General features: G+C 48.5%; 1 protein-coding gene across 1 annotated transcript in view; it reads right to left on the minus strand.

The window, feature by feature from the left end:
• Nucleotides 1–907, minus strand: part of ctnna1 (catenin (cadherin-associated protein), alpha 1) — a 226,794-nt gene extending 225,887 nt beyond the window's left edge. Inside the window, exon 1 of the mRNA XM_042326140.1 lies at nt 762–907. The gene's annotated coding sequence lies outside the window, so the exon portion shown is untranslated. The remainder of the gene's footprint in view (nt 1–761) is intronic.
• Between the last annotated feature and the right edge of the window lie 5,093 nt (nt 908–6,000).

Genomic DNA, 6,000 nt, shown 5'->3' on the forward strand with positions numbered 1-6,000 from the left:
TATAATGAATGGACAGGGAGGACCTGATCCTAGATCAGTACTCCTCTACTAATGTGACACTTTATGAATATTGGCCATGACCTTAAAAAGTCCTTTGCAGACTGTACGATTGTTACACGTCGTGGGTAAATTCTTAGGCTTGTACAATGTGACAGGGTCGAGGTCTGCCATCAAAGGACGGCTACGTGCTATCGCGTGTCGCGTTCAAATCAACTGGGAACTCGCAAAATATGAGACCAAAATCATGACGTCAGTGTTCTTCAGGTCGGAACTCTAAAAAGAGGACCGAGGCCCCGCGTTGGAATTGCGAGTTGGATGAGTGTTCAAATCGATTTTTCCCAGATCTGAGCTCTTTTTCCCCGCCACAGTTCCTTGTTGTTTTGAACACACTCTACTCGGAAGTCGGAGATTTCCGAGTTCCAAGCTCCTAGTGGTTTTGAACGCGGCAGTAGGCTCCAACCAAATTCTAGCAGTGTCAGAATTAATTCAATTTCAATTCAAGGGGCTTTATTGGCATGGGAAACATGTGTTAACATTGCCAAAGCAAGTGAGGTAGATAATATACAAAATACAGAATTATTTAGCCTTTATCGTGGTCTGGCTTGTTTTACCATCCGATCCCGGTGACTGACAAATATGAACAGGACTGAACTCGCGATCAAAACATAATGTCAACAGCAGAATTAGATCTGAAAAATAGTTATCGTAATCCAAAAATACACAATATTACAAAGGCATGAGGTAATTAAAGTGTAATTTACCTCTGATCGCACCTGGCTAAGAACACACGAACAAACACATCCCCAACACGTTTGCTTCACTTCCAAGTGCTCTGGTGGAGATACAGGGTTTGACTGACAACTTTGAGAGTCACCTAAGAGTTTAAAAGAAAAACGTCCTACCACAGCCACCATGTTATTTTAGAGAAACCCGTATTTGTATTTGAAAACTAAAGAAAAGTCTGCGACGCGTGCGCTGTTGAGTTATGTCCCGTGTGAGGGACATATTTGACTACCCAGCTTCAGATTAAAAATTACTTAGGTGTTTTTGGTCTTACAAATGATAAGCCAACTATGCTACAGTAGGCATACATGCTATTATATTTGTATCTCCTATGTAAAATACAAATGAATTATTATGTTGATCTTGATAGGCCTTGATTAAGCTTTTATCTAACTTTACTAAACTAGCAATCATCGTAAGAGTGATAATATTATATTTGTAATAATTACACGTGATAAGAAGGACTATTAGATGTAGGCAACATCCTGATGAGGTTTTTCTTTTGCGTTTTGAGGACCTTTCCAATCAGAGCTGAATTGACAGCAGTGGTCCCGTTAAGCTCAGCTGTTTGAGCATGGCTACAGCAGGGTTGAAAAAATAACAATAGGAAAATGTATTGCACTCTACTGTAAGTCTCTCTGGATAAGAGAGTCTGCTAAATGACTCACTACTGTAGTCTCTCTGGATAAGAGAGTCTGCTAAATGACTCACTACTGTAGTGGTTCTGGATAAGAGAGTCTGTTAAGTGACTCACTACTGTAGTCTCTCTGGATAAGAGAGTCTGCTAAATGAGTCACTACTGTAGTGGTTCTGGATAAGAGAGTCTGTTAAGTGACTCCCTACTGTAAGTAGCTCTGGATAAGAGAGTCTGCTAAATGACTCACTACTGTAGTAGCTCTGGATAAGAGAGTCTGCTAAATGACTCACTACTGTAGTAGCTCTGGATAAGAGAGTCTGCTAAATGACTCACTACTGTAGTAGCTCTGGATAAGAGAGTCTGCTAAATGACTCACTACTGTAGTAGCTCTGGATAAGAGAGTCTGCTAAATGACTCCCTACTGTAGTAGCTCTGGATAAGAGAGTCTGCTAAATGACTCACTACTGTAGTGGCTCTGGATAAGAGAGTCTGCTAAATGACTCACTACTGTAGTAGCTCTGGATAAGAGAGTCTGCTAAATGACTCACTACTGTAGTAGCTCTGGATAAGAGAGTCTGCTAAATGACTCACTACTGTAGTGGCTCTGGATAAGAGAGTCTGTTAAGTGACTCCCTACTGTAGTAGCTCTGGATAAGAGAGTCTGCTAAATTACTCACTACTGTAGTGGCTCTGGATCAGAGAGTCTGCTAAATGACTCCCTACTGTAAGTAGCTCTGGATAAGAGAGTCTGCTGAATGACTCACTACTGTGGTGGAGTTTTATGAACGTCATGGCAGACACTTGGTGAATTTGGATCCTACATCTCCTTGGTGTGGTAGGGTTCAAGCTGTGGATCACTTCATGTGTAATACGATCGCCAGCAAGAAAACCCAAAATATTACTCAAACAGAAGCGGGAACTAACACTGATCAACAACCAAAACAGGGGGCATTTTAAGAGGGGTTCTGAAAGACACTTATGGGAGTGTCCACTGAATGTTGACTAGCAACAACTGAAACCCAAAAGGTTCCCAATAAAAGACACCCACCATGAGCTCCCACTAAAAGACACCCACCATGAGTGCCCACTAAAAGACACCTACCATGAGCGCCCACTAAAAGACACCCACCATGAGCTCCCACTAAAAGACACCCACCATGCGCGCCCACTAAAAGACACCCACCATGAGCGCCCACTAAAAGACACGCACCATGAGCGCCCACTAAAAGACACCCACCATGAGCTCCCACTAAAGACACCCACCATGAGCTCCCACTAAAAGACACCCACCATGAGCTCCCACTAAAAGACACCCACCATGAGCTCCCACTAAAAGACACCCACCATGAGCGCCCACTAAAAGACATCCACCATGAGCTCCCACTAAAAGACACCCACCATGAGCGCCCACTAAAAGACATCCACCATGAGCTCCCACTAAAAGACACCCACCATGAGCGCCCACTAAAAGACATCCACCATGAGCGCCCACTAAAAGACACCCACCATGAGCTCCCACTAAAAGACACCCACCATGAGCGCCCACTAAAAGACACCCACCATGAGCGCCCACTAAAAGACACCCACCATGAGCGCCCACTAAAAGACACCCACCATGAGCTCCCACTAAAAGACACCCACCATGAGCGCCCACTAAAAGACATCCACCATGAGCTCCCACTAAAAGACACCCACCATGAGCTCCCACTAAAAGACACCCACCATGAGCTCCCACTGGTAGGGTTCAAAAGACACCCACCATGAGCGCCCACTAAAAGACACCCACCATGAGCGCCCACTAAAAGACATCCACCATGAGCGCCCACTAAAAGACACCCACCATGAGCTCCCACTAAAAGACACCCACCATGAGCGCCCACTAAAAGACACCCACCATGAGCTCCCACTAAAAGACACCCACCATGAGCGCCCACTAAAAGACACCCACCATGAGCGCCCACTAAAAGACACCCACCATGAGCGCCCACTAAAAGACACCCACCATGAGCGCCCACTAAAAGACACCCACCATGAGCGCCCACTAAAAGACACCCACCATGAGCTCCCACTAAAAGACACCCACCATGAGCTCCCACTAAAAGACACCCACCATGAGCGCCCACTAAAAGACACCCACCATGAGCGCCCACTAAAAGACACCCACCATGAGCTCCCACTAAAAGACACCCACCATGAGCTCCCACTAAAAGACACCCACCATGAGCGCCCACTAAAAGACACCCACCATGAGCTCCCACTAAAAGACACCCACCATGAGCTCCCACTAAAAGACACCCACCATGAGCGCCCACTAAAAGACACCCACCATGAGCGCCCACTAAAAGACACCCACCATGAGCGCCCACTAAAAGACACCCACCATGAGCGCCCACTAAAAGACACCCACCATGAGCTCCCACTAAAGACACCCACCATGAGCTCCCACTAAAAGACACCCACCATGAGCGCCCACTAAAAGACACCCACCATGAGCTCCCACTAAAAGACACCCACCATGAGCTCCCACTAAAAGACACCCACCATGAGCTCCCACTAAAAGACACCCACCATGAGCGCCCACTAAAAGACACCCACCATGAGCTCCCACTAAAAGACACCCACCATGAGCTCCCACTAAAAGACACCCACCATGAGCGCCCACTAAAAGACATCCACCATGAGCTCCCACTAAAAGACACCCACCATGAGCGCCCACTAAAAGACATCCACCATGAGCTCCCACTAAAAGACACCCACCATGAGCGCCCACTAAAAGACATCCACCATGAGCGCCCACTAAAAGACACCCACCATGAGCTCCCACTAAAAGACACCCACCATGAGCGCCCACTAAAAGACACCCACCATGAGCGCCCACTAAAAGACACCCACCATGAGCGCCCACTAAAAGACACCCACCATGAGCTCCCACTAAAAGACACCCACCATGAGCGCCCACTAAAAGACATCCACCATGAGCTCCCACTAAAAGACACCCACCATGAGCTCCCACTAAAAGACACCCACCATGAGCTCCCACTAAAAGACACCCACCATGAGCGCCCACTAAAAGACACCCACCATGAGCGCCCACTAAAAGACATCCACCATGAGCGCCCACTAAAAGACACCCACCATGAGCTCCCACTAAAAGACACCCACCATGAGCGCCCACTAAAAGACACCCACCATGAGCTCCCACTAAAAGACACCCACCATGAGCGCCCACTAAAAGACACCCACCCATGAGCGCCCACTAAAAGACACCCACCATGAGCGCCCACTAAAAGACACCCACCATGAGCGCCCACTAAAAGACACCCACCATGAGCGCCCACTAAAAGACACCCACCATGAGCTCCCACTAAAAGACACCCACCATGAGCTCCCACTAAAAGACACCCACCATGAGCGCCCACTAAAAGACACCCACCATGAGCGCCCACTAAAAGACACCCACCATGAGCGCCCACTAAAAGACACCCACCATGAGCTCCCACTAAAAGACACCCACCATGAGCGCCCACTAAAAGACACCCACCATGAGCTCCCACTAAAAGACACCCACCATGAGCTCCCACTAAAGACACCCACCATGAGCGCCCACTAAAAGACACCCACCATGAGCGCCCACTAAAAGACACCCACCATGAGCGCCCACTAAAAGACACCCACCATGAGCGCCCACTAAAAGACACCCACCATGAGCTCCCACTAAAAGACACCCACCATGAGCTCCCACTAAAAGACACCCACCATGAGCGCCCACTAAAAGACACCCACCATGAGCTCCCACTAAAAGACACCCACCATGAGCTCCCACTAAAAGACACCCACCATGAGCTCCCACTAAAAGACACCCACCATGAGCGCCCACTAAAAGACACCCACCATGAGCTCCCACTAAAAGACACCCACCATGAGCTCCCACTAAAAGACACCCACCATGAGCGCCCACTAAAAGACACCCACCATGAGCTCCCACTAAAAGACACCCACCATGAGCTCCCACTAAAAGACACCCACCATGAGCTCCCACTAAAAGACACCCACCATGAGCTCCCACTAAAAGACACCCACCATGAGCTCCCACTAAAAGACACCCACCATGAGCGCCCACTAAAAGACACCCACCATGAGCGCCCACTAAAAGACACCCACCATGAGCGCCCACTAAAAGACACCCACCATGAGCTCCCACTAAAAGACACCCACCATGAGCTCCCACTAAAAGACACCCACCATGAGCGCCCACTAAAAGACACCCACCATGAGCTCCCACTAAAAGACACCCACCATGAGCTCCCACTAAAGACATCCACCATGAGCTCCCACTAAAAGACACCCACCATGAGCTCCCACTAAAAGACACCCACCATGAGCTCCCACTAAAAGACACCCACCATGAGCGCCCACTAAAAGACACCCACCATGAGCTCCCACTAAAAGACACCCACCATGAGCTCCCACTAAAAGACACCCACCATGAGCTCCCACTAAAAGACACCCACCATGAGCTCCCACTAAAAGACACCCACCATGAGCTCCCACTAAAAGACACCCACCATGAGCTCCCACTA

This window comes from Oncorhynchus tshawytscha, linkage group LG08, assembly GCF_018296145.1.
Source record: "Oncorhynchus tshawytscha isolate Ot180627B linkage group LG08, Otsh_v2.0, whole genome shotgun sequence".
In the NCBI taxonomy this organism is placed as follows: domain Eukaryota; kingdom Metazoa; phylum Chordata; class Actinopteri; order Salmoniformes; family Salmonidae; genus Oncorhynchus; species Oncorhynchus tshawytscha.